This window comes from Macaca mulatta, chromosome X, assembly GCF_049350105.2.
Source record: "Macaca mulatta isolate MMU2019108-1 chromosome X, T2T-MMU8v2.0, whole genome shotgun sequence".
Classification (NCBI taxonomy): Eukaryota; Metazoa; Chordata; class Mammalia; order Primates; family Cercopithecidae; genus Macaca; species Macaca mulatta.
This window is the reverse complement of record NC_133426.1, coordinates 80,678,568-80,705,500: the sequence shown is the minus strand read 5'-3', so window position 1 is coordinate 80,705,500 and position 26,933 is coordinate 80,678,568. Positions and strand designations below refer to the sequence as shown.

General features: G+C 43.2%; 1 pseudogene; it reads right to left on the bottom strand.

The window, feature by feature from the left end:
• Positions 1-2,409: 2,409 nt before the first annotated feature.
• Positions 2,410-18,552, bottom strand: LOC100429540 (ATP-dependent RNA helicase DDX3Y-like; annotated as a pseudogene).
• Between the last annotated feature and the right edge of the window lie 8,381 nt (positions 18,553-26,933).

The following is a 26,933-nucleotide window of genomic DNA, read 5'->3' as shown; positions in this document are numbered from 1 at the left end:
GGCTGGAGTGCAGTGGCGTGTTCTTGGCTGACGGCAAGCACCACCTCCCGGGTTCACACCATTCTCCTGCCTCAGCCTCCCAAGTAGCTGGGTCTACAGGCGCCCTCCACCGTGCCCAGCTAAGTTTTTTGTATTTTTAATAGAGACGGGGTTTCACCGTGTTAGCCAGGATGGTCTGGATCTCCTGACCTCGTGATCTGCCTGCCTCATCCTCCCAAAGTGCTGGGATTACAGGCGTGAGCCACCGCGCCCGGTCCCTAGGCATCTTACTCCTAACTGCTAAAGGCAGAAACTTCCCATTTCCAGAAGCATAGAGCCTGATTTTTAACGGTGTAAAAAGAAGCTGCAGTTACTATAAAAGAAAAAGGAAAAAAATGTGTCTCATCTAGAGGATTCCTATTTCCACTAGGTGGCGTTGTTAGCTTAGAAATACTATGTGCTTGCCAGAGACGCGGTAGCGAGTAACTTCACTGCAGAGGAATGGGGAAAAGTGTTCCTAGAGGCATTTTCCTGATCTTGCCTAACAGGATTTCTTTCCTAGGCTGTAAAAATACCTGCACCACGGATAGAGTAAGACGCCACGGATAGAGAAGGAAGAAGAGTTTTGCAACAGAATAGTTGAGGGTTCTCTGCCAACACCCGGAACAGGCTATTGGAGGCTGGGTCTGGTCCAGAGGCCTGTGAATCATGCCAGGATGTCCCCTGGCCAGAAATTCTCAGTTACCTCAGAACTTTTCCCAGCCTTACTCAATGGCGAGGTCTCCCCGTGAAAAGAAACTAGTTCAAAACATGGCCAACATTCCCAGTACTCATGGGTAATAGGGGGGTTCTCCATGTTCTCACCAGCAAGCCTCACATCTGAGTCTGTAGTAGGGCAGCCAATGCTAAGTGTATGTACTAGGCTGATGCATGCCTGTTCCTAAGGAAATACAGATGCTTACTCATGACTTTTTAGATGAGTATATCTTTTTGGCTGCAGGCAGAGTAGGCTCTACATCTGAGAATATCACACAGAAAGTAGTTTGGGTTGATCTATTTGATTTTATTTTAATATAGAGGCCAAGAGCACCTTGTGAATGATGGAACAGATTTTAAGCTTGCTCTCATACTTACCGCTCCAACAAAGGCTGTACCTCAGTTTCCCGGCCAATGGATCAAAATGATATGGCTCCGATAACTGGAGGAACACCAGGGTCCTTAATCTTGTGTCAATTTAGATAAAATGACACAGACCCACGTAGAGTGGTTTTAAAGAGCGGAGAGTATGGCCGGGCGCGGTGGCTCAAGCCTGTAATCCCAGCACTTTGGGAGGCCGAGACGGGCGGATCACGAGGTCAGGAGATCGAGACCATCCTGGTTAACACGGTGAAACCCCGTCTCTACTAAAAAATACAAAAAACTAGCCGGCCGAGGTGGCGGACGCCTGTAGTCCCAGCTACTCGGGAGGCGGAGGCAGGAGAATGGCGTGAACCCGGGAGGCGGAGCTTGCAGTGAGCTGAGATCCGGCCACTGCACTCCAGCCTGGGTGACAGCGCGAGACTCCGTCTCAAAAAAAAAAAAAAAAAAAAAAGAGCGGAGAGTATAATAGGCAAGAAAGAAGGAAGGAAGAAGAAAACAGCTCCCCCGTACAGAGACAGAAGGCAGGGGGATTGGAACAAAGAGAAAAACCCCAAGTGTGACAGAAAAGTGGCTGCTTATATGAGGAGGCTGGAGGAGGTGGTGTCTGATTTGGATAGGGCTCAGGGGATTGGTTTGACCAAGCATGTCATTCAAGTAGCAGGAGAAAAAAACTGGCCCTTCCACCCTAGCCTTTTAATATGCAAATACAGGGCACCAGGATGTTTTACACATGTGTGGATATGTGGGGGTGGCCGTGTCGCCAGGCACATGTGGAGGCCAGGGCAAGAATAAGACTGCAGGAATTGCCATGTTTGGGTGGGCCAAGTTTCTGATGGCTGGTATTTGCATATCAAAGCTTGCTGGCCTGGCTTTAAGAGCCAGGGCTTTCCTGCTAGATAAGAAACCATCTCACGAATTTCTGGAGTTGCTCTAAAAGAAACAAAAACTTCCCAAGGACCCCTTTTCCTATCTGCCTAAAATAATTTCTTAATAACTCTTTTTTTTCCGAGACGGAGTCTTCTTCTGTCACCCAGGCTGGAGTGCAGTGGCACAATCTCGGCTCACTGCAACCTCTGCCTCCTGGGTTCACACGATTCTCCTCCTCAGACTCCTGAGTAGCTGGGATTACAGGCACACACCACCACGCCGGACTAATTTTTTGTGTATTTTTAGTAGAGACGGGGTTTCACTATTTTGGCCAGACTGGTCTCGAACTCCTGACCTCGTGATCCGCCCACCTCGGCCTCCGAAAGTGCTGGGATTACAGGCGTGAGCCACCACGCCTGGCTCTTAGTAACTCTTATAACAACAGTTATAATTTCCTACACATCCATCACTGTTGTAGAAGCCTCCATAGCCACCTCTACCACATCTGCTGCTGATGTCATGACCACCTCCACCACTGCAGCTGCTGCTTGTATGACTACTACTAAAGCCAGAACTGCCGGAACCACTACGTTGTCAATAGTCTCTGGCACCAAATGCTCCACTGAATCTTTTAGATCATGCACGAATACCACCCTTGTGGTGTTTATCAGCTATGTTTTCCAATCAAGCAGGCACTTCTTGTTTAAATTCTACAAGAATATCCAGCAAATCCTTTGTAATATTAATATTTCTTTCATTAAAGAATGAGATGGCAAGGCCCTAGTTTCCCACACATCCTGTACAGCCAATACAAGGCACATATTCTTCAATATCACTTGGCAAATCAAAATTGAAGCATGTTTCACATTTGAAATGTCTAGTCTTCATGCTGCCACAGCTGTAGCCACTAGAATTGGACTTTTCCCCAAGGAAAACTGGTGAAGGGCCTCCGTCTTGATCTCTCTGTGATTGGTCTCCATGAATACTAGTACAAGGATATATTTCATGGTATAAGAAATTCTCCAGAGAATCTGCTCCCTTTTTTGTCTCCACAAACTCTAAAGTCAGTGAATCCTTCCCTGGTGCATTTAAGAGATCAAGCAGAAATGACCGTTTATCTGGCTCTTCCACCCAAACTACTTCCACCCAAACTACTTCAGAGGTAGAGCCTACTCTGCCTACAGCCAAAAATATATATTCATCCAAAAAGTCACGAGCAAGCATCGTATTTCCTTAGGAAAAGTGGCACTAAACATCATGATGTGATGAATGCCCTTTGGTGGGATAGTATCTTGTTCAAGTATACAATGTATCTGAGGTCCAGATCCCGTATCCAACATCCTATCAACTTCATCCAACACTAAGTATTTGCAGAAGTCTAATCCAATCTTTCCTCTTTCCATCAAATCCACTAGACGTCCTGGCATGGCTACTAACAAGTGGCATCCATGTTCCAAGACCTGAATTTGTTGACCAATATCAGCATCACCATAAACTACACAAGGATGAACTCTACACTGGTATGAAAATTTTCTGGCTTCCTCATATCTGTACAGCCAATTCTCTTGTTGGGGCTAAAACCCAGGAGATTGGGTATTTTTCATGGTACCCATACCTTCCATTTTCCTTCACAGCCTTCAAAGCTTTTCCTGGACCATCTATATATATCTGACTCAGTACGGGTAAAAGAAATGCTGCAGTTTTCCCAGACCCTGCTTGGGCACAAGCCATTAAGTCTCTTTTTCCCCTAATAATAGGAATGGCATGTTTTTGCAGTGGAGTAGGATGATTATAGTGAGTAAGCTCTGTAAGGTCCTCTGAGCTGGCCGCACCGTGGTCAAGCCATTGTGACATTCCCCCACCCTTGTGATAATATGCTTTGTGATATTCCCCATCCTTGTGAAGGTAGTTTCTAACATTCCTCCCCACCCTTGTGACAATACATGCTCCCCGCCCTTGTGAATGTACTTTGTAACATTCCTCCCTGCCCTTGTGAATGTATTTGTAACATCCATCCCCTGCCTGCAAAAAATTGCTTCTGACTCCACCGCCTATCCCAAACTTATAAGAATAAATGATAATCCCACCACCCTTTGCTGACTCCTTTCTCGGACTCAGCCCACTTGCACCCAAGTGAATAAACAGCCTTGTTGCTCACACTAAGCCTACTCAGGTGGTCTCTTATACGGACATGCATAATATTTGGTGCCAAAGACCCGGGACAGGGGAACTCCTTCGAGAGACTGGTCCCCTGTACTCACGCTCCCTCTGTGAGGAGATCCACCTATGACCTCGGGTCATCATACCAGCCAGCCCAAGGACCATCTCACCAATTCCAAATCGGTAAGCAGTTCTTCACACTCGGGTGAGCGGTTTTTTCGCTCTCTACCTAACCTCTCTCACCTCCCTTCAATCTCTTTCCTTTCAATTTCAGTTCCTCTCCCTTCCTGGTAGAGACAAAAAGGAGATACACTTTATCCGTGCATTCAAAAATTCCAATGTTGGTCATGGACTTGGGAAGACAGTCTTCCCTTGGTGTCTGATCACCATGGGGACACCTGCCTTGATCATTCACTTACATTCCCTTGGTGGCAGGTCAATTGTGGGGATGCCTGCTTTGGCTGCTCACCCACATTACAGCCCAGGACTCAGTCAGGGACGCCTACTGGAAGTCTGTAGCTGCCACCTCCATTTCTCCATGTCTCTACCTTCCTTTTTAAACTTACCTTCTCCACTATGGGTAACTTTCTGCCATCCATTCCTCCCTCTTCCCCCTTAGCCTGTGTTCTTAAAAACCTAAAACCCGTTCGACTAACACCTGACCTAAAACCTAAACATCTTATTTTTTCTGTAATACTGCTTGGCCCCAGTACGAACTCAACAATAGTTCCAAGTGGCCAGAGAATGGTACTTTCGATTTGTCTATCCTATAAGACCTAGATAATTTTTGTCAAAAAATGGGCAAATGGTCCAAGGTGCCTTATGTCCAGGCATTTTTTTACACTTCATTCCCTCCCTAGTCTCTGCTCCCAATGCAACTTGTCCCAGATTTTCCTTCTTTCTCTCCCATCCGCTCCTCTGGTCTCCACCCCAAACTCAGAGTCCTCTGAATCCTCCTTTTCCACTGACCCCTCTTACCTCTCTTCTCCTCCCCTGGCCACTCCTAGCCAGGCTGAATCAGGTCCCAATTCTTCTATAGCCTCCACTCCCCCACCCTATAACCCTTCTATTACCTTCCCTCCTCACACCCGGTCAGGCTTACAGTTTCATTCCATGACTAGCTCTCCTCCACCTGCCCAACAATTTCCTCTTAGAGAGGTGGCTGGAGCTGAAGGCATAGTCAGGGTTCATGTGCCTTTTTCTCTATCAGACCTTTCCCAAATCAGACAGCATTTAGGCTCTTTCTCATCAGACCCCAATAAATATATACAGGAATTCCAATATCTAACTCAGTCCTTCAATTTAACCTGGAGTGAGATAAATGTCATCCTGACCTATACCCTCTACCCAGATAAATGAGAAAGAGTTTATTCTCTAGCCCCGTCCTATGCAGACACCTGCCAGCTTCATGAGCCAGGCCTCCAAGAGCGCACCAGGGCAGTTCCCCGAGAGGATCCCTGTTGGCAATACCACACAGACTCCCCAGGTATAGCTAGGTGAGATTACATGGTCTCCTGCCTAGTCTAGGGGCACAAAAAGGCAGCATACAAAGCTGTTAATTATGACAAGCTAAAGGAAACTACCCAAGGTAAAAATGAAAACCCAGCCTAGTTCATGGCCCGCTTAGCAGCTACCCTTAGATGCTTTACAGCCCTAGACCCAGAGGGTCCAGAAGGCCGCCTTATCCTTAATATGCATTTTATGACCCAATGCAATCCTGACATTAGAAAAAAACTCCAAAAGTTGGATTCTGGCCCTCAAATCCCACAATAGGATTTAATCAACCTCACCTTCAAGGTGTTCAATAACAGAAAAGCAGCTGCAAAGTGGCAACGTATCTCTGAGTTATAGCTGCTTGCCTCCACTGTAAGACAACCCACAACCACTTCTCCAGCATACAAAACCTTCAGAACATCTAAGCCACAGCTCCCCGGGGCTCCTAACACGCTGAAACCCCTGTGTGGGCCCCCACTGGAAGTCAGACTCTCTAACTCACATCGCTGCCACTCTTAAAGCTCTTGGAGTTCAAACCCAGCGTTCCTTGCCTGACTCCTTCCCAGATCTCCTTGGCTTAGCAGCTGAAAATTGATGCTGCCTGATTGCCTTGGAAGCCCTTGGACCATCATGGACGCTGAGCTTTGGGTAACTCTTACAGTGGAGGGTAAGTCCATATCCTGTTTAATCGATACAGGGGCTACCCCCTCCACATTACCTTCTTTTCAAGGGCCTGTTTCCCTTGCCCCCGTAACTGTTGTGGGTATTGACGGCCAGGCTTCTAGACCCCTTAAAACTCCCCAACTCTGGTGCCAACTTGGACAACATTCTTTTATGCACTCTTTTTTAGTTATCCCCACCTGCCCAGTTCCCTTACTAGGCCAAGACATTTTCATTAAATTATCTGCTTCCCTGACTATTCCTGGACTACAACCACACCTCATTGCTGTCCTTTTACCTGATTCAAGGCCTCCTTTGAATTCTCCTCTCATGTCTCCCTACCTTAATCCACAAGTATGGGATACCTCTACTCCCTCCTTGGTGACTAATCAGGCACCCCTTACCATCCCATTAAAACCTAATCACTCTTACCCCACTCAACACCAGTACCCCATCCCACAACAGGCTTTAAGAGGACTAAAGCCTGTTATCACTCACCTGTTACAGCATGGCTTTTTAAAGCCTACAAATTCTCCTTACAACTCCCTTATCCTACTAGTCCAGAAAGCGGACAAATCTTACAGCTTGGTTCAGGATCTTTGCCTTATTAACCAAATTGTCTTACCTATCCATCCTGTGGTGCCAAACCCATATACTCTTCTATCCTCAATACCTCCCTTCACAACTCATTATTCCATCCTTGACCTCAAAGATACTTTCCTCACTATTTTTGCACCCCTCATCCCAACCTCTTTTTGCTTTCACATGGACTGACCCTGACACCCACCAGTCTCAGCAACTCACCTGGACTGTACTGACACAAGGCTTCAGAGACAGCCCCCATTACTTTAGTCAAACTCTTTCTCATGATCTACTTTCTTTCCGTTCATCTGTTTCTCACCTTATTCAATATATGGACAACCTTCTCCTCTGCATCCCCTCTTATGAATCTTCCCAACAGGATACCCTCCTGCTCCTTCGACATATATTCTCAAAACAGTATCATATATCCCCCTCTAAAGCCCAAATTTCTTCCCCATCCATTACCTATCTTGGCAGAGTCCTTCATCAAAACCCACATGCTCTCCCTGCTAACTGTGTATGGCTAATCTCCAAAACCCCAACCACTTCTACAAAGCAATAACTCCTTTCCTTCCTAGGCGTGGTTGGATACTTTCGCCTTTGGATACCAGGTTTTGCAATCCAACTAAACCACTATATAAACTCACAAAGGGAAACCTGACTGACCCCATAGACCCTAAGTCCTTTCCCCACTCTTCTTTTTGTTTCTTAAAGACAGCCCTAGAAACAGTCCCCACATTAGCACTCCCTAACTCGTCCCAAATCCTTCTTCTTACATATAGCTGAAATACAAGGCTGTGCGGTCAAGAGTTTTTACACAGGAACCAGGCCCACGACCTGTAGCCTTCCTATCCAAACAACTTAACCTCACAGTTCTAGGCTGGCCCTCATGTCTACATGCGGCAGCAGCTGCCGCTTCAATACTTCTAGAGGCCCTCAAGATCACAACCCATGCCCCACTTACTCACTATAGCTCTCATAAGTTTCAACATCTATTTTCCTAATCACGCTTGGCGCATATACATTCTGCCTCCTAACTCCTCCAACTGTACTAACTATTCATTGAAACTCCCACAAAGTCTGTGTCCTGGCACAAACTTCAACCCATCCTCTCACCTTACACCTAGCACCAAACCTGAACTTCATGACTGTATCTCTCTAATCCATATGGCATCCTCCCCATTTCCCCATATTTCCTTCTTTCCTGTTCCTAATCCAGACCACACTTGGTTTATGATGGTAGTTCTTCAAGGCCCAATCATCAGTCACCAGCAAGGGCAGTCTATGCTGTAGTGTCTTCCACATCTGTCATTGAAGCTACTGCCCTGCCCCTTTCCACTACCTCTCAACAAGCTGAACTCATTGCTTTAAACTGGGCCCTTACCCTTGCAAAGGGACTACGTGTCAATATCTACACTGATTCCAAGTATGCCTTCCACATCCTATATCACCATGCTGTTATACGGGCAGAAAGAGGTTTTCTCACTACACAAGGGTCCTCCATCATCAACGCACCTTAATAAAAATCGTCCTTAAGACTGCTCTACTGCCCAAGGAAGCTGAAGTCATTCACTGCAAAGGGCATCAGAGGTCACCAGATCCCATTGCTTGAGGCAACACTTATGCTGATAATACAGCAAAAGAAGCAGCTAGTATTCGCATATCTGTCCCTCACGGCCAGTTTTCTTCCTTCTCATCTATCACTCCCACCTATTCTCCCATTGAAACTCTTACCTATCAATCCCTTCCTACTCAAGGCAAGTGGTCCTTGGATCAAGGAAAATTCCTCCTTCCTGCCTCACAGGCTCATTCTATCTTATCATCCTTTCATAACCTCTTTCATGTGGGTTACAAGCCAATGGCCCATCTCTTAGAACCTCTCATTTCTTTTCCATCATGGAAATCCATCCTCAAGGAAATTACTTCTCAGTGTTTCATCTGCTACTCTACCACCCCTCAGGGATATCTCAGGCCCCCTCTGTTTCCTACACATCAAGCTAGAGGATTTGCCGCCACCCAAGACTGGCAGATTGACTTTACCCATATGCCCTGAGTCAAAAAACTAAGATATCTTTTGATCTGGGTAGATACATTCACTGGATGGGTAGACGCCTTTCCCACAGGGTCTGAGAAGGCCACCACAGTCATTTCTTCCCTTCTGTCAGACATAATTCCTCTGTTTGGCCTTCTGACCTCTATACAGTCTGATAAGGACTGGCTGGCCTTCATTAGTCAGGTCACTCAAGCAGTCTCCCAGGCCCTTGGCATCCAGTGGAAACTTCATACCCCCTACCATCCTTAATCTTTGGGAAAGGTAGAAAGAACTAATGGTCTTTTAAAAACACACCTCACCAAGCTCAGCCTCCAACTTAAAAAAGACTGGACAGCACTTTTACCATTTGCCCTCCTTAGAATTAGAGCCTATCCTTGAGAAGTTACAGGGTATAGTCCATTTGAAAATTTACATGGACGTACCTTCTTGCTGGGCCCCAACCTCATGCCAGACACCAGCTCTCAAGGAGGACTATCTTCTGGTCCTCCAGCAGGCCAGACAGGAAATTCACCAGGCTGCTAATCTTTTCTTCCCTACTCCAGATTCCCAGCCATATGAAGACACCCTAGCTGGACAATCAGTTCTTGTTAAGAATCTGACCCCTCAAACTCTACAACCTCAATGGGCTGAAGCCTATTTAGTCATCTATAGTACCCCAACTGCTGTCCGCCTGCAGGACCTTCCCTATTGGATTCACCGTTCCAGAATAAAGCTGTGTCCGCCAGCCAGCCTGATCTCTCCTCTTCCTCCTGGAAATCGCAGGTACTCTCCCCTACTTCCCTTAAACTCACTCGCATTTCTGAAGAACAGTAATAACCCTTATGAGCCTAATACATTCCTTCATTCTATTAGGTCTATTCATCCTTACCCTACTTTTTGTAACAGGGCTTTATGCAGTCACCCCCACTACTTGGACTGTGCCCCAAAAACTTGTCATCCCTACTATCTTCAGTCTAGTCATACTTCCTATTCACCATTCTCAACTACTCATAAATGCCCTGCCCTTGTTTACACTGCCGGTTTACACTTTTCCTCCAAACCATCATAACTGATATCTCCTGGTTTTACCTCAAACCGCCACCCTTAACTCGCTCTGGGAGTGGATAGAAGATCTTCAGTGGCAAGGTACACAATTCTTCTATCCTGATGAAGTCCTTTTTTTTTTTTTTTTTTTTTTTTTTACTTTTCTATTCACTAATCCTTGCCCCCATTCTCCAGTCACTCTTACCTCTTCCTAGGTACCCCCAGCATACTATCAATCTCACCCACTCTCTCCTCACTGCCTCCAATCCTTCTCTAGCAAAGAATTGTTGGCTATGTGTTTCCCTTTCTTCCTGCTCTTACACAGCCATCCCGGCTCTACAGGCCGACTGGGCTACCTCTCCTGTCTCCCTGCACCTCCGAACCTCCTTTAATAGCCCTCATCTTTACCCGCCTGAGGAACTTCTTTACTTTCTAGACAGATTTGGTGAGAACTCCCTAGACATTTCGCACCAACAAGTTGCCACACTTCTCCGCATCTACTTGCAGCACCTTTCTCCTTATGTCAATTCCACCCCCCTCTCCCCGCCAATATTTGGACCCCTAATCACACAGACAACTATCCCTGTTGCTGCTCCTTTATGCATCTCCTGACAACAGCCTACTGGAATCCCTTTAGGCAACCTTCCACCTTCCAAATGTTCCTTTAGTCCTTATCTCCAGAACCCAGCCACACACATTACCAAACAGATGGGAGCATTCCAACTTCACATTACTGATAAGCCCCCTATCATTATTGACAAACTAAAAAAACATTGGCAGTCACTATTGTTTAGGAAGACACCTACCCTGCATCTCACTCCATCCTTGGCTACCCTCTCCCTGCTCATCTGACTCTCCTCCTGACCCCTCCTCTTGCTTGCTTTTACCCAGCCCCATCAATAGCAGTGAAAGGTTACTCGTAGACACTATGCGCTTTCTCATATACCATGAAAACCAAACCTCTCACTCTACACAATTGCACCATCAATCCCCATTACAACCTCTAACAGCTGCTGTCCTTGCTGGATCTCTAGGATTTGGGGTGCAGGACTCCTCTCAGTACACCATCTCACCTTTTCACTTTACATTTCCAGTTCTGCCTAACACAAGGTTGTTGGGAGCAAGCCCCGCAAAATCTGGCCATAAACAAAATCTCTGCAGCAATGTAACATGTCCATAATGGCCATAACGCCCAAGCTGGAAGGTTGTGGGTTTATTGGAATGAGGGCAAGGAACACCTGACCCGCCCAGGGCGGAAAACCGCTTAAAGGCATTCTTAAGCCACAAACAAAAACCTGAGCGATCTGTGTCTTAAGGGCGTGTTCCTGCTGCCATTAATTCAGCCCATCCCTTCGTTTCCCTTAAGGGATACTTTTAGTTAATTTAATATCTATAGAAACAATGCTAATGACTGGTTTGCTGTTAATAAATATGTGGGTAAATCTCTGTTCAGGGCTCTCAGCTCTGAAGGCTGTGAGACCCCTGATTTCCCACTTCACATCTCTATATTTCTGTGTGTGTGTCTTTAATTCCTCTAGCACCGCTGGGTTAGGGTCTCCCCGACTGAGCTGGTCTCAGCAAGAGGCGTCCATTCATGGGGGCTGGAATCCAGGTCGAAGGGTTGCCGGATCGACGGTTGGAATGGAAAACAAGCTGGAGGACACCCGAGTACTCTTAAAGCAATCCCCTGGTGAGTAAGAAGAGGAGCTCAGAAGCTTCAGGGTAACAATGGAGCAAGTTTGGGTCTGGTTCGTTTCACCTTGGAACTTTTTCACACTGATAAAGAGAAGGAACAAGAGTATAGCGAAGTAACAGAAGAGGTTACAGAGCATGTTTATTTGCCAGCTGAAGCTAAAGCGGCAAAGGAAGGAGAGGTTCATCCCTACCCTTCTGCACCCCCTCATTATTATTTTGAAGAAAATGACCCCCCAGATCTTTCTTTTCCGGAGTACACTGGGCGAAAAGTAATTACCCCAGTTACTGTTCGAGCAGCGCCTCGAGCGACTGCTCTTAGTTTGATTCAGGCAGGAATTCAGCAAGCTAGACAAGAGGGTGATTTAGAGACTTGGCAGTTTCCTGTTAGAATACACACCCCAGATCAAGAGGGGAATATTATAGCTACATTTGAGCCTTTTCCTTTTAAATTACTCAAAGAATTAAAACAAGCAATAAGTCAGTATGGACCAGGTTCTCCTTTTGTAGTGGGACTGTTTAAGAATGTTACTGTTTCTAGTCGAATGATACTGACACCTACTGACTGGGACGCTCTGCTGGTAGTGCCGCAGTAGATTTATGCTGCATGAAAGCTGTGAGTCTTCTGCCTGGGGAACCCTCGCAAAAGGTCCCAACAGGAGTCTGTGGACCCTTGCCAGCAGGGACAATAGGATTACTTTTAGGAAGGTCTAGTGTAAGTTTAAAAGGCATACAAATACATACAGGAGTCATTGATTCAGATTACAATGGGGAAATTCAAATTGTTGTATCTACTTCTGTTCCTGGAAAGCAGAGCCAGGAGAGCGCATAGCACAGCTCCTGATTGTGCCATATTTGGGAATGGGGAAAAGTGAAACTAAACTAAAGAAATGGGAGGATTTGGAAACACAAATAAACAAGGCAAAGCAGATTATTGGGTAAATCAAATTACTGATAAACGTCCTACCTGTGAAATAACTATTCAAGGAAAGAAATTTAAAGGTTTGGTAGATACGGGAGCGGAAATTTCAATCATTTCTCTACAGCACTGGCTGTCCACGTGGCCAATTCAACCCACTCAATTTAACATAGTTGGAGTTGGTAAAGCTGCTGAAGTATATCAAAGTAGTTATATTTTGCATTGTGAGGGGCCTGATGGACAACCTAGGACCATTCAACCAATTATAACTTCTGTACCTATACATTTATGGGCAAGAGATTTATTACAACAATGGGGAGCACAAGTTCTAATTCCAGAACAATTATATAGCTCTCAAAGTCAACATACAATGCATGAAATGGGTTATGTCCCTGGTATGAGACCAGAAAAAAATTTGCAAGGTTTAAAAAAACCGCTTCAAGTGGAAAAACAGAGTTCCCACCAAAGATTAGGAAAAAAATTTTTATGGCGGCCATTGTTAAGCCTCCAGAACCTATACCTTTAAAATGGTTAACAGATAAGCCAATTTGGATAGAACAATGGCCACTAAGTAAAGAAAAACTGGAGGCTTTAGAGAAGTTAGTTGCTGAACGATTAGAAAATGGGCACATAGCTCCAACATATTCTCCTTGGAATTCTCCAGTTTTTGTAATTAAGAAAAAAATCAGGTAAATGGAGAATGTTAACTGACTTAAGAGCCATCAATTCAGTTATACGACCTGTGGGAGCATTACAGGCAGGATTGCCTTCGCCTGCTATAATTCCAAAAAATTGGCCTTCAATAGTCATAGATTTAAAAGACTATTTCTTTACTATCCCCTTAGCTGAGCAAGACTGTGAATGGTTTGCATTTACAATTCCTGCAGTAAACAACCTGCAGCCTGCTAACCATTATCATTGGAAAGTGTTGCCACAGTGCATGTTAAACAGTCCAACTATTTGCCAGAGGTATGTGGGATAAGCCATTGAACCTACTCATCAAAACTTTTCACAGTGTTACATTATTCGCTATATGGATGATATACTTTGTGCTGCCCCCACTCGAGAAATACCACTCCAATGTTATGATCACTTGCAAAATTCAATTTCTCATGCTGGTTTAATTACAGCTCCTGACAAAATTCAGACTACTACTCCTTACTCCTACTTGGGGACCTTAGTAAATGACACTACCATTGTACCACAGAAAGTAACCATACATAGGGATAAATTAAAAACATTAAATGATTTTCAAAAATTACTAGGGGATATTAATTGGATATGACCTGCTCTCTACCTATGCCATGAATAATCTGTTTTCTATCCTTAGAGGAAATCCTAGTCTCACTAGCCCTTGGCAATTAACAAAGGAGGTGGAGGCAGAGTTACAACTGATTGAAAAACAAGTCCAGGCCGGGCGCGGTGGCTCAAGCCTGTAATCCCAGCACTTTGGGAGGCCGAGGCGGGTGGATCACGAGGTCAGGAGATCGAGACTATCCTGGCTAACATGGTGAAACCCCGTCTCTACTAAAAATACAAAAAACTAGCCGGGCGTGGTGGCGGGCGCCTGTAGTCTCAGCTACTTGGGAGGCTGAGGCGGGAGAATGGCGTGAACCCGGGAGGCGGAGCTTGCAGTGAGCCGAGATCATGCCACTGCACTCCAGCCTGGGAGACACAGCGAGACTCCGTCTCAAAAAAAAAAAAAGAAAAACAAGTCCATAAAGCTCAGATAAATAGAATAGATTCAGAGAAGACTCTAGATTTGCTAATCTTTTCAACTCAGCATTCACCTACTGGTGTTATTGTCCAAGAACAGGACTTAGTAGAGTGGCTTTTTCTTCCACATACTAATTCACGGACTCTAACTCCTTATTTAGATCAAATTGCTACTATGATAGGGATTGGGAGAACTGGATTGTTAAATTACATGGATATGATCCTGGAAAAATTATTGTCCCTCTCACAAAGGCACAAATACAGCAAGCTTTTATAAATAGTCTTACTTGGCAAACCCATTTAGCTGACTTTGTGGGTATTCTCGATAATCATTTTTCCAAAATGAAGCTGGTTCAGTTTTTGAAATTAACTAATTGGATTCTCCCTAAAATAACTAAATTTAAACCAATTGAATGTGCTGAGAATGTTTTTACAGATGGGTCTAGTAATGGTAAAGCTTCTTATTCTGGTTCAAAAAGTAAAGTTTTCCAGACTTCCTATACTTCAACTCAAAAAGTGGTGCTTGTAGCTGTAATTGAGGTATTGACTGCTTCTGATATGCCTATTAATGTGATTTCTGATTCTTCAGACGTGATTCATTCCACACAGTTAATTGAAAATGCTCAGTTACAATTTCATATAGATGAACAACTGCTGACAAAAACAAAAAAGGAGGAGAAATAGGGATTACAGGACAGCCCATATACAATTTAATCTAGCATTATTTGGTGAAAAGATCCAATGACAAAAAGTTGGGAAATAGGTAAAATAATAACTTGGGGTAGAGGTTATGCTTGTATTTCTCCAGGCCAAAACCAACAGCCGATTTGGGTACTATCAAGACACCTGAAACCTTATTATGAGCCAGATGCCGAGGAAGGGACTCTGGGAGGATCCCGGGGACCCCCCAGTTGCAGACATGTTGAGACTGACGCTGAGGAGGACCCCTACTGTCACGGCCCACACCCGTCGAACACAGCCACCCACCTGGGGGCAGATCAAGAAGCTGTCACAGATGGCAAAAGAAAACCTGAGGAAAGTGGGACAACCAGTCACAATGAATAATTTAATGGTAGCTATGATAGCAGTTATCACCACTGCCATGAGCATTCCTTCAATAAGGGCTGGTAATAATGCCTGGATGCAATCACTATGACACAGTTACACATGCTTTCTGATCTCAGTATTTACCATAATAAATCTGATCCTATAATTGAGGCATACCACCCTCAAAAACCTATTTGTAAACAGGATTGGACCCAGTTAGAAAAAATGAATGTACTTGTTTAGGAAGATTGCTCTGCAGAACAGGCAGAGGTGCTGCACAACGATTCCTATGGAATCATTATTGATCGGTTCCCTAAGGGATGTTTAGCTTAAATTGCACCTCTCGGTCTGCGTGCCATGGCCATACTATGTTCAGATGATCTGAACAAATCAGATGGTAAAAATGATAAGTACGGCAAAAGTTCCTATTATCTGGAACCATGGCGGTATAGTGGCACCTCAACCTCAAATGATATGGCCCGCTGTAGGAGCTAAACATAAGGATTTGTGGAAACTATTTAATGCTCTTAATAAGATCAAAATTTGGGAAAGAATAAAAAAAAAATCTAGAAGGACACTCTACAAACTTGTTTTTGGATATAGCAAAATTAAAAGAACAAATATTTAAAGCATCCCAGGCACACCTGACCTTAATGCCAGAAACTGGAGTGTTTAAAGGAGCTGCAGACAAATTAGCAGCTAGTAACCCATTTAAATGGATAAAAACACTTGGAAGCTCTGTGATTTCAATGATGATTGTGCTTTTAATCTATGTTGTTTGTATAGTCTGCAGATGCGGATCCCGACTCCTGCAAGAAGTAGCTCACCGTGACAAAGCTGCCCTTTTATCTTTTTGCAAATCAAAGAAGGGAGACATGTTGGGAGCAAGCCCCCCCAAAACTGGCCATAAACAAAACCTCTGCAGCAATGTAACATGTCCATAATGGCCATAACGCCCAAGCTGGAAGGTTGTGGGTTTATGGGAATGAGGGCAAGGAACACCTGGCCTGCCCAGGGCGGAAAACCACTTAAAGACATTCTTAAGCCACAAACAAAAACCTGAGCGATCTGTGTCTTAAGGGCGTGTTCCCCCTGCAATTAATTCGGCCCATCACTTCATTTCCTATAAGGGATACTTTTAGTTAATTTAATATCTATAGAAACAATGCTAATGACTGGTTTGCTGTTAATAAATATGTGGGTAAATCTCTGTTCAGGGCTCTCAGCTCTGAAGGCTGTGAGACCCCTGATTCCCCACTTCACACCTCTATATTTCTCTGTGTGTCTTTAATTCCTCTAGCGCCACTTGGGTAGGGTCTCCCCGACCGAGCTGGTCTCTTCTTTTTATGTGGCTCTTCCACCTACATGTGCCTACCTGCCAGCTAGATGGGCACATGTTCCCTAGTCTTCCTTACCCCCAAAATCCAGTTTGTAGATGGGAACGAACAACTGCCTGTCCCCCTCATGACATCAACATGACAAAAAACAGTCTTCCCACTAATCCCTTTACTTATGGGTCTAGGACTTTCTGCCTCCACTATTGCACTTTGAACTGGAATAGCAGGCATCTCAACCTCTGTGATAACATTCCACAGCCTCTTTAATGACTTCTCTGCTAGCGTTACAGATATATCACAAATTTTATCTGTCGTCTAAGCCCAGGTTGACTCTTTAGCTGCAGTTGTCCTCCAGAACCGCCAAGGCCTCAATTTACTCACTGCTGGAAAAGGAGGACTTGGTATATTTATTAATGAAGAGTGTTGTTTTCACTTAAATCAATCTGGCCTGGTATATGGTAACATCAAAAAACTCAAAGAGCTCAAAAACTCACTAATCAGGCAACTAATTATGCTGGACCCACCTGGTCACTCTCTAACTGGGTATCCTGGCTTCTTCCAATCGTTAGTCCTGTAATACCTATCTTCCTCCTTCTCTTATTGGACCTTATGTCTTCCGATTAATCTCTCAATTCCTACAAAACTGCATCCAGGCTATCACTAATCACTCTGTGTGACAAATGCTGCTTTTAACAACCCCACAATATCACCCCTTCCCCCAAAATCTTACTTCAGTCTAATCTCTCCCACTTTGGGTTCCCACACTGCCCCAATCCCACTTGAAGCAGCTCTAAGAAATGTTGCCCATCACCCATCCATACTGCCCCCAAAATTTTCACCCAAAGTTTTCATTACTTTCTTATTTTATTTCTTCATTATTAACATAAAAAGACAGGAATATAAGGTCCTCTGAGCTGGCCGCACCATGGTCAAGCCATTGTGACATTCCCCCGCCCTTGTGATAATGTACTTTGTGATATTGCCCGTCCTTGTGAATGTACTTTGTAACATTTCTCCCCTGCCCTTGTGACAATACACCAGCCCCACCCTTGTGAATGTACTTTGTAACATTCCCCCCGCCCTTGTGAATGTACTTTGTAACATCTATCTGCTGCCCGCAAAAATTTGCTCCTGACTCAACCGCCTATCCCAAACCTGTAAGAACCAATGATAATCCCACCACCCTTTGCTGATTCCTTTCTCAGATTTAGCCCATTTGCACCCAAGTGAATAAACAGCCTTGTTGCTCACACTAAGCCTGCTCAAGTGGTCTCTTATACAGACGCAGGTAGCAAGCTCAATGTTCCCCACGATAATTTCTCCCATGTCAACATTGCTGAAATTTTCAATATGTGGAAGACAGTTACTGCTGGTTGCCTCTATTGGTATGTCATCACATTTCTCAAAGTTAATCCCAGTGTTTCCTCCAGAAAAGAGTACCTACTCCAAGCATTCACTTGGTGGAAGCGGTTTTGACCAATAATCTTTATCTGACTTGTCACACCAATGACTGTGTCCACTCCGTTCAAATTTGCCAAAGCCAGTTCTGTCACCATGACTGCCAATACCATCATAGTCACTCCATCCAGGATCATCAAATCTTCCCCTTGATCCACTTCCATAATCACTGAAATAACCAGGCTTTCCTCTTGAATCCGAGACCCAAAACTGCTATATGCATCCTTATCTTTGCTACAACTCCAACCTGAACTGTCTTTATCATAGAATCCTTTAGATGCTTCCTTGTTCCTTAAGTGAGGAGGTATATAGCACTCTTGGCTTGCTGTACTTCCTCCTCCACTCTGTTTATCAGAGGCGTTCAGGTCCAGATGAGCAAACTGCTCCTCCAGGTCGAGGGCATTTTCTATCACCATATGACTCATCCCTGAAAAGAAGTGGAAAAATCAAGGTCGTCCACTGTAAGTATGAGACAAAATATCCTAGTTTGTTCATTTTTAAAAATTATTTATTTATTTTCCCCCACCCCCACACCACTGGGTTAGCTCAAAGGGCCAGTCTTCAAGCTTTGAAATTCTTTCTTCTGCTTAGTCTAGTCTAGTCTATTGATAAATTTTTCAATTGTATTTTGATATTCTTTAAGTAAGGTTTTCAGTTGCAGAAGCTCTGATTGATTTCTTTTGAAGGTGCTTATCTCTTCCTTCTTTTCCTGGATCGTGTTAGTAGTTTCTTTTTGTTGATTTTCAATCTCATCTTGAACATCTTTGAGTTTTCTTGGAATCCATGGGTTGAATTCTTTAGCCGACATTTCTGGGTTTCCATTTTAGTTGGGGGCCATTATTGGAGAACTAGTGTGATCTTCTGGTGGTGTCACAGCATTCACATTTTTCATGGTGCCAGAATTCTTGTGTGGGTTCTTTCTCCTTTGGAGATAACTGGCATTTCTAATTTTTGTAATTATTTTCCTATAGGTAAAATTCCCCCCCTTTCAATCTGTATATTATTGGGTTTTTTTTCTTCTTTCCCTTTCTCCTCCTTGACAGAGGGTGTGACTATAAAGTATGTTGGAGAGGGTCTTTTGGCTTTACATCCATATTGCTACATACTTCTGTCAGCAGGTTTCATATTGGGCTGTGTAGTTCAACCTACATGCTGGTATATGGTGTTAAAGCAAACTAAATATGGCCTAAGAGGGACTCCATACTTCCATATTTGAGTCCTTGTGGATGAACTGTAACCTAGCTTAATAGGCAGACAAAATTGAAAACCTAACTTAGTAGTATGCATTTGTCACAATAGCTAAGTTTTAGCCAGTCCCAGTGGCCATACTTTAACCATTTATACACTGCTGAGTGTTCAAACTATGTTCAAAGAAGGCATATGTGGAGCTGTAACCAATCCAGCTGTTCTGTACCTCACTTCCAATTTCCGTATGTCATTTCCCTTTTTTTTGTCTATAAATCTTCCACCATGTGGCTGCACTGGAGTCTTTGTGAATCTGCCTGATTCTAGGGACTGCCCAATTCATGAATTGTTCATTGCTAAATTAAACTTTTAAAAATATAATTCAGCTGAAGTTTTTCTTTTATCAATGGTTTTATGGTTCAGAGCTAGTGGTTGTGCAACAGATGGATATGTAACTAATCTTTGTTTACTGGGAGATGCTCTCTGTTGTTTCAGCTAATGGGCTGAAGCACGAAGTGCTCTGTGACATGTGCTTCCTGTTCTGTGGGGGTAGGGGGACACAGCTGGGCAGAGCTGGAACTTCTGGCTTACCCTCAAATACTCCTATGTCAAGTCCAGGCACCAGCCCTAATGGAGGTGGCTAGGAGTAGGAGGAACTCCTAATGAAATGTGCTGAAGTTTTTGTGGGGGATTGTGGGGTGCTGCACAAGCCCCTTGTCCTAGATACACAGGAATATGAACTGTTGCCTTATCACAACCATGTTCCAGAGCTCATGACTCCTAGATGAGTCACACCCTGTAGTCTATCTCTGGGCCACAGTGTGGTTGAGAGCCTCGGGGACTGCTTAATTTGTGACTCTCGGCCGGGCGCGGTGGCTCAAGCCTGTAATCCCAGCACTTTGGGAGGCCGAGACGGGCGGATCACAAGGTCAGGAGATCGAGACCACTCTGGCTAACACGGTGAAACCCCGTCTCTACTAAAAAATACCAAAACCTAGCCGGGCGAGGTGGCGGGCGTCTGTCCCAGCTACTCGGGAGGCTGAGGCAGGAGAATGGCGTGAACCCAGGAGGCGGAGCTTGCAGTGATCCGGCCACTGCACTCCAGTTTGGGCGACAAAGCGAGACTCTGTCTCAACAACAACAACAAAAAAAAAAAAAAAAAAAAAAAAAATTGTGACTCTCCATAGGAGTGGTTTTGGAGCAGAACTTCATCACTCAGCCTAATTAATATAAATAGCTTCATAGCTTCCCTGTTCTCCAATGTGATTTCATTACTTCTTTGTGTAAAAGGGGGGTGAGTCTGCCTTTGGGCCTGTGTGTTGGTCATGGCAATATCAGCTGGTTGTGTCAGATGGACCTCAGGCTCGGAGGGAAGTGGTCAGATGTCAGCAGAATTTGAATGGGGTAGGAAGTTCTCTAACTCCTCAGTCCCTAGATTGCTGGCTGAACATCATGTATGAGTCCTGATGGAGCTAGGTTGTGGAGGTGGGGTTCCTCGGGTGCTGGTCGTGATGGTAAGGGGCAGGCTGGTCCCCGGGTCACTGGCTGAACTCAGGTAGGGTTAGGCAGAGCATTTAGGCAGTGAGAGCCTAAGGGAAGATCACAGGCTTGTGGGGGTAAGGATTTTAGTAGAGCTCTGGGCCACAGATGAAATAGTCATGTAGGGATTGAGTAGGTACACTGGAAGCCAGAAGGCATCAAACCCCATTTGGGAGGGGGCCCTGGTGGTGGTGGGTCACGCAGAAAGCATTCTGGCTGCCTCTGCAAGGTAGCTGCTGGTATGCTGGAGGCTTGCCTAAGGGCTCAGGCTTTTTGTTTCCTCCCCAGCCTGGGGGCAGTAAGGGTGGGGACTGTGGTGGCTGGCCACAGCAGAGGGCCTGTCAGTTGCCTCAGGGAGCTCCACTCCAGAAAAATGCAGAGCCACAGCTGATCAGAGTGATCAAGTTGGGGCTGGGCATCTACCCTAGGGGCCCCAGCAGTGTGGGGCCCAAGCGGTTAAGGGCAAGGGGAGCCTGCCTGCCGAAGAGCAGGGCGAGAGATGGTTCTTGTGTAACTAAGTCTGTCCTCTTTCTACATAAGGTAGATGCACAGGTGCTATGTGGTGGAGGTGTCAGTGAAAGCAATCAGGCTCTTTGTTTCCTCCCTAGCCTGTGGGCAGCAAGGGAGGGTACCATGGCCACAGCAATGGAAGAAGGCCTGTTTCTTCTGGGAGCTCCACCCCAGAGAAATGCTGGGCCAAGACTGGCCGGAGTGCTCAGGAGATGGTGGAATGGCTGCGCTGCAGGCCCCATTTGGGAGGCCCTGTCAGGTGAGGAGCTGCAGGGGTGGGGCCTGCAGTCCATCTGCTCCTCATCACTGTGGATGCAATCTCTATCCTAGGGGCATGTGAAAGAGCCCATCCTTCCTTGTTGGCAGGTCTATGCAAGCTGGTGCCTGGGTGCTCAGTGATCCGAGGTCCTTGGGGCTTCACATGACCTTGAGTGATGGCTCTGCCCAGACTCCAGGTGTCTCTTTGTGTCAGTCTGGAGGCCTGGGGTGTTGAGAGGATCTCCCACTCCTAGGATTGCTAAGGTTAGTGGAGGAATTGTGGATCCCTGGGGCTCTCCCTCACTCACCCTTTCCCTGTGGTAGTGAGCTTCCACTGCCTCTGCGCCAGTTCCGGGTGGGTGGCTGCTCTGCTTCACTCCTCTCTGTTCTCCATGGGTCCCATTGCTTCCGTTATGAGTCCCTATGTGTTCTCATGGATGATCCATTTGAAGAACTAGTGTTTACTAGCCATTTTGTTTCCTCTTCTTGAGAGCAGAGTGCACTACCTGCTTCTAGTCAGCCATCTTTATTCTCTACTGTTATATCCCACTTTTATCATTTTTGATATGAATACATAGATTTTTTTATTGTGGTAAAAAGCACGTAACGTAAAATTTACGATCTTATTCATTTTTAAGTGTAGGGTTCAGTGCTGTTAAGTATATTCACTTTTTTTGTGAAATAAATATAAAGGCATAAATTTTAAATTTAATGTTTTGTTCTACTTATTCACTGAGTTGATTTATTATTTGAATTAGTTTTATCATTGATTCTTTGAAATTTTCCAGATGTACTATTATTACTAACCACATTTATATCTGTATTTCTTCTCTCTTCCCTGATTGCATTTGAATAATACCTCTAATATAATGTTAAATTAGAGCAGAAATAGTGGGCATTTTTGTCTTGTTCTTGATCTTATTAGAAATGCTTTTAGTATTTCTCCATTTAGTTAGACACTGGATTTAGGACTAAGATATGAGTATTTTATTATGTTAAAAATATTGCTTATTTCTTATTATCTTGGATGTCTTTTTACTTTTAACATGGATGGGCGTTTTCTCCGATGGCTTTTGCAGTATCTGTGGAGATAGTAGTGATTTTCCTCTTAGATCTATTAATATTATTTATGATATAAATGAATTTCCTAATATTAAACCTACCTTGAAATTTTGCTATAAATCCAATTTGCTAACAATGTATTATTTTCTTCACATCTTGTTAGATTCTGTTTACAAGTATCTTACGTAGTTTTCTTGCATTGACTTTTCTTACTGACATTGGTCTATAATTGTTTTAATGCTGTCCTTATCTAGCTTAAGTATGTGTTATACTTGGCGCATGAAAGGAGTTACAATATATTTCTTCTTTTCCAAGAAGAAGTTTGATGTTTTGATAGAAGTCTCCTGTGAAACAACTGCACCTGCTGCTTTTTTTGTGAAGTAGTTTCTTTTTTTTTTTTTTTTGAGACGGAATCTCGCTCTGTCGCCCAGGCTGGAGTGCAGTGGCGTGATCTCGGCTCACTGCAAGCTCCGCCTCCCGGGTTCACGCCATTCTCCTGCCTCAGCCTCCCGAGTAGCTGGGACTACAGGCGCCCACAACCGCGCCCGGCTAATTTTTTGTATTTTTTAGTAGAGACGGGGTTTCACCGTGGTCTCGATCTCCTGACCTTGTGATCCGCCCGCCTCGGCCTCCCAAAGTGCTGGGATTACAGGCGTGAGCCACCGCGCCCGGCCTGTGAAGTAGTTTCTTAGTGACTTTATTTCTTCTATGAAATTGTTCTGTTTAAACATTTTAACTCTAATGGATTCAATTTTGGCAGTCTGTATTTTATTAAAAGATTTTTGATTTTTTTCCAGGCTTTCACATTTATTTGCACGGAGGTCTAAAAAATATTGTAATTTTATTTTTTTTTTGTTTCAATAGTTATTTCCTCCTGAATATTTCTTAGTTTGTTAGTGCATTCTCCTACTTCTCCTGAACAAATTATCTAGTGATTTGTCTGTTTTCTTAATCTTTTCAACAAACCAGGAATTTTGTTTATTAGTTTAATTAATTTATTTTAAAGGTCTCCTACCTTATTAATCTTTGCTTTTTTATTGATTAAAGTGTTTAGTTCAATGGATTTCCCTCTGAGCACTGCTTTACATACACCCCATAGATGCTGATATGTAGTGTTTTTTTTAATTATAATTTCTTAACTTCTGTAACTGTATTTCCCCTTGCACACACTAGACTTGTTTAATGGAATGTTTTAAATTTCCAGGTGGAAGAGTCTTTCTGGGTGTTTTTGTTTTGTTTTTGCGAGTAATATCATGTTTTATTGCATTATCACCTGTATTGTTTATAATATTTATATTTTATAAAATTGCAGATTATTTTGGTGATCAGTTGATCAATGTTTGTAAATGGATCATGAGCCCATATACTACTCTAATACTCATGCAAATATTCTCTATTAAGAGCAAGTATAGTTTTATATTCCTAACATTTACCCTAAGGATTATGTTGTCTCTTTTCTCTCCTTAGTCATCTTTTTCCCCTAATTGATCTGTCATGAACTGAGAGTGATGTATTAAAGTCTCCAATTATTAACATATTCTGTCTATATTATTGACTCTCATTAGGTTTTACTTTATCAAGGTGGTTGCTGTTTTTGGTGCATAGGCATTCATAAGTTATATACCTTGATTGTTAATTGCGGCTTGTAGCATTTAAGATTGACATTTGTTATGATTAATGTCTTTGGGCTTGAATTCTACTTTGATATCAGGTACCTATTACTACTTTCGTTTTGCTTCAATTTGTCTACTGTTTTCTTGTTCATTACTGTATTTTTAGCCTCCTAAAACACTTCTTCCACGTATATTTCTTGTATATAACATGATTGGATCTTATTTTATAAGTCAAGTTATAGTGCTTTGTATTTTAGAAAGATAAGCCTATTTACATTATTGATATGACTTGTAGATTTAGATACAAATCTGTTATTTTATACTATGACTAACTTGGTGTATTTGCTATGTTTGTCTCTATGAAAGCTGTAGCCTGTGTTTTTAAATATATATGTTTTCATATTTGGAGGGTTTTACTTTTTATCCTAATGATTAATTTTATATTTATGCCTTTCTTAATGCCTTAGTACTCTGTTTACTCATTTAAACTTTAGCAATTTTGTCTGTTTCTTTTTTTTAACCCTTTAATGCCTATTTATTGCCTCTAATACAAAGAGCTTTTTCTAGTTTGTTCTTTTTCCCATCTTAGTGCTTTATTTCCACTTTGCCACAATATATAAGATCTGTACATTAGTTTTATCACTGTTTATGCCTTGGTTTTATTCTTTTATATATATATACACACACACATATTATATAAAATATATATATACACACACACACAAAATATTGAAATAGTCTCCATAGTATATGAAATATATATTTTTGAACTTTATTGAGATATAATTGACAAATGAAATTGTGCAAATTTAAGGTTTCAATTTGATGATTAGATATATGTATATGTTGTGAGATGATTTCTGCACCCAAGTTAGCTACCATTCTATCACCTCACTCAGTTAACATATTTTTGTGTATGTGGTATGAACATTTAAGGACTACTTTCTTAGCACATTTCAAGGGTACAGTACAATATTGTTAAGTATAGTCACCATGCTCTACATTTGATCTCCAGAATTTATTCATCTTATAACTAAAAGTGTGTGCCTTTTGACCGACATCTCCCAATTTCCCCCATACCCAGCCTCTAATAATCACCGTTCTACACTGTTTCACCAAGTTCCATTATTTTAGATTCCAAATATAAGTGAGATCATACCGTATTTGTCTTTCCCTGTCTGACATCTCTCACCTAGCATAATGCCCTTGAGACTCATCCATGTTGTCACAAATGGCAGGATTTCCTTCCTGTTTATGGCTGATTAATATCCCATTATATATATAGCAAAAACGTGGAAACAATCTAAATGTCTGTTGACAGGTGAATGGATAAGTAATTGTTTTTTTTTTTTTTTTTTTTTTTTTTTGAGACGGAGTCTTGCTCTGTAGCCCGGGCTGGAGTGCAGTGGCCGGATCTCAGCTCACTGCAAGCTCCGCCTCCCGGGTTTAGGCCATTCTCCTGCCTCAGCCTCCGGAGTAGCTGGGACTACAGGCGCCCGCCACCTCGCCCGGCTAGTTTTTTGTATTTTTAGTAGAGACGGGGTTTCACGGTGTTAGCCAGGATGGTCTCGATCTCCTGACCTCGTGATCCGCCCGTCTCGGCCTCCCAAAGTGCTGGGATTACAGGCTTGAGCCACCGCGCCCGGCCAGAATGGATAAGTAATTGTAACAATTCCTGTCAACAGACACAGGTTGTTTCCTTGTCTTGGCTATTGTGAATAATGCTGCAATAAACATGGGAGTGCAGATATCCCTTTGAGCTACTGATTTTGTCCAATAAATATATATCCAGAAGTAGGATTGCTGGATAATATGGTAGTTCTATTTTCAATTTTTTTAGGAAGCTCCATACTGTTATTCCTTAATGGTTGTGCCAGTTTATGTTCCAATCAACAATGCACAAGAATTCCATTTTATTCAGATTTTGCCAAAAATAGTTGTATCTTGTCTTTTTAATAAAGACCATCCTGACAGGCGTGAGGCAGTAGCTCATTATGGTTTTGATTTGCATTTTCCTGATGAATAGGATTGTTGAGCACCTTTTCATACAGCTGTTGGCCATTTGTATGTCTTCCTTAGAAAATGACTGTTGAGGTAATTTGACCATTTAGAAATCAGATTATTGATTTTTTTTTTTGCCATTGAGTTGTAGGAGTTACTTATGAGCATATTTACCCCTTATTAGATATAAGGTTTGAAAATATCCTCTTCTACTCTGTCAGTAGTCTTTTCATTTTTTTGAATGTTTCTCTTGCTGTGCAGAATCTTTTAAAGTTTGATGTATTCTCATTTATTTGTGTTCTTGTTGCTTGTGCTTTTGGTGTTGTATCCAAAAAATTATTGCCAAAATTAATGCCATGAAGGTTTCCCCCATGTTTGATTCCAGTAGTTTCATAGTTTTAAGTCTTATGTTTAAGCCTTTAATCCATTCCAAGTTAATTTTTGTGAGGAGTGTAAAATAGGGATCCTGTTTTATTTTTGCATGTGTATATCCAGCTCTCCTTAAACCGTTTATTGAAGAGACTTTCCTTTTCTTATTGTGTATTCTTGGAAATGTAAACTTAACTCAGATATTAGCTGATATAGTTAGTCTATTTCTGGGCTTTCAATTTTGTTGCATTGGTGTAGGTATCTGTATT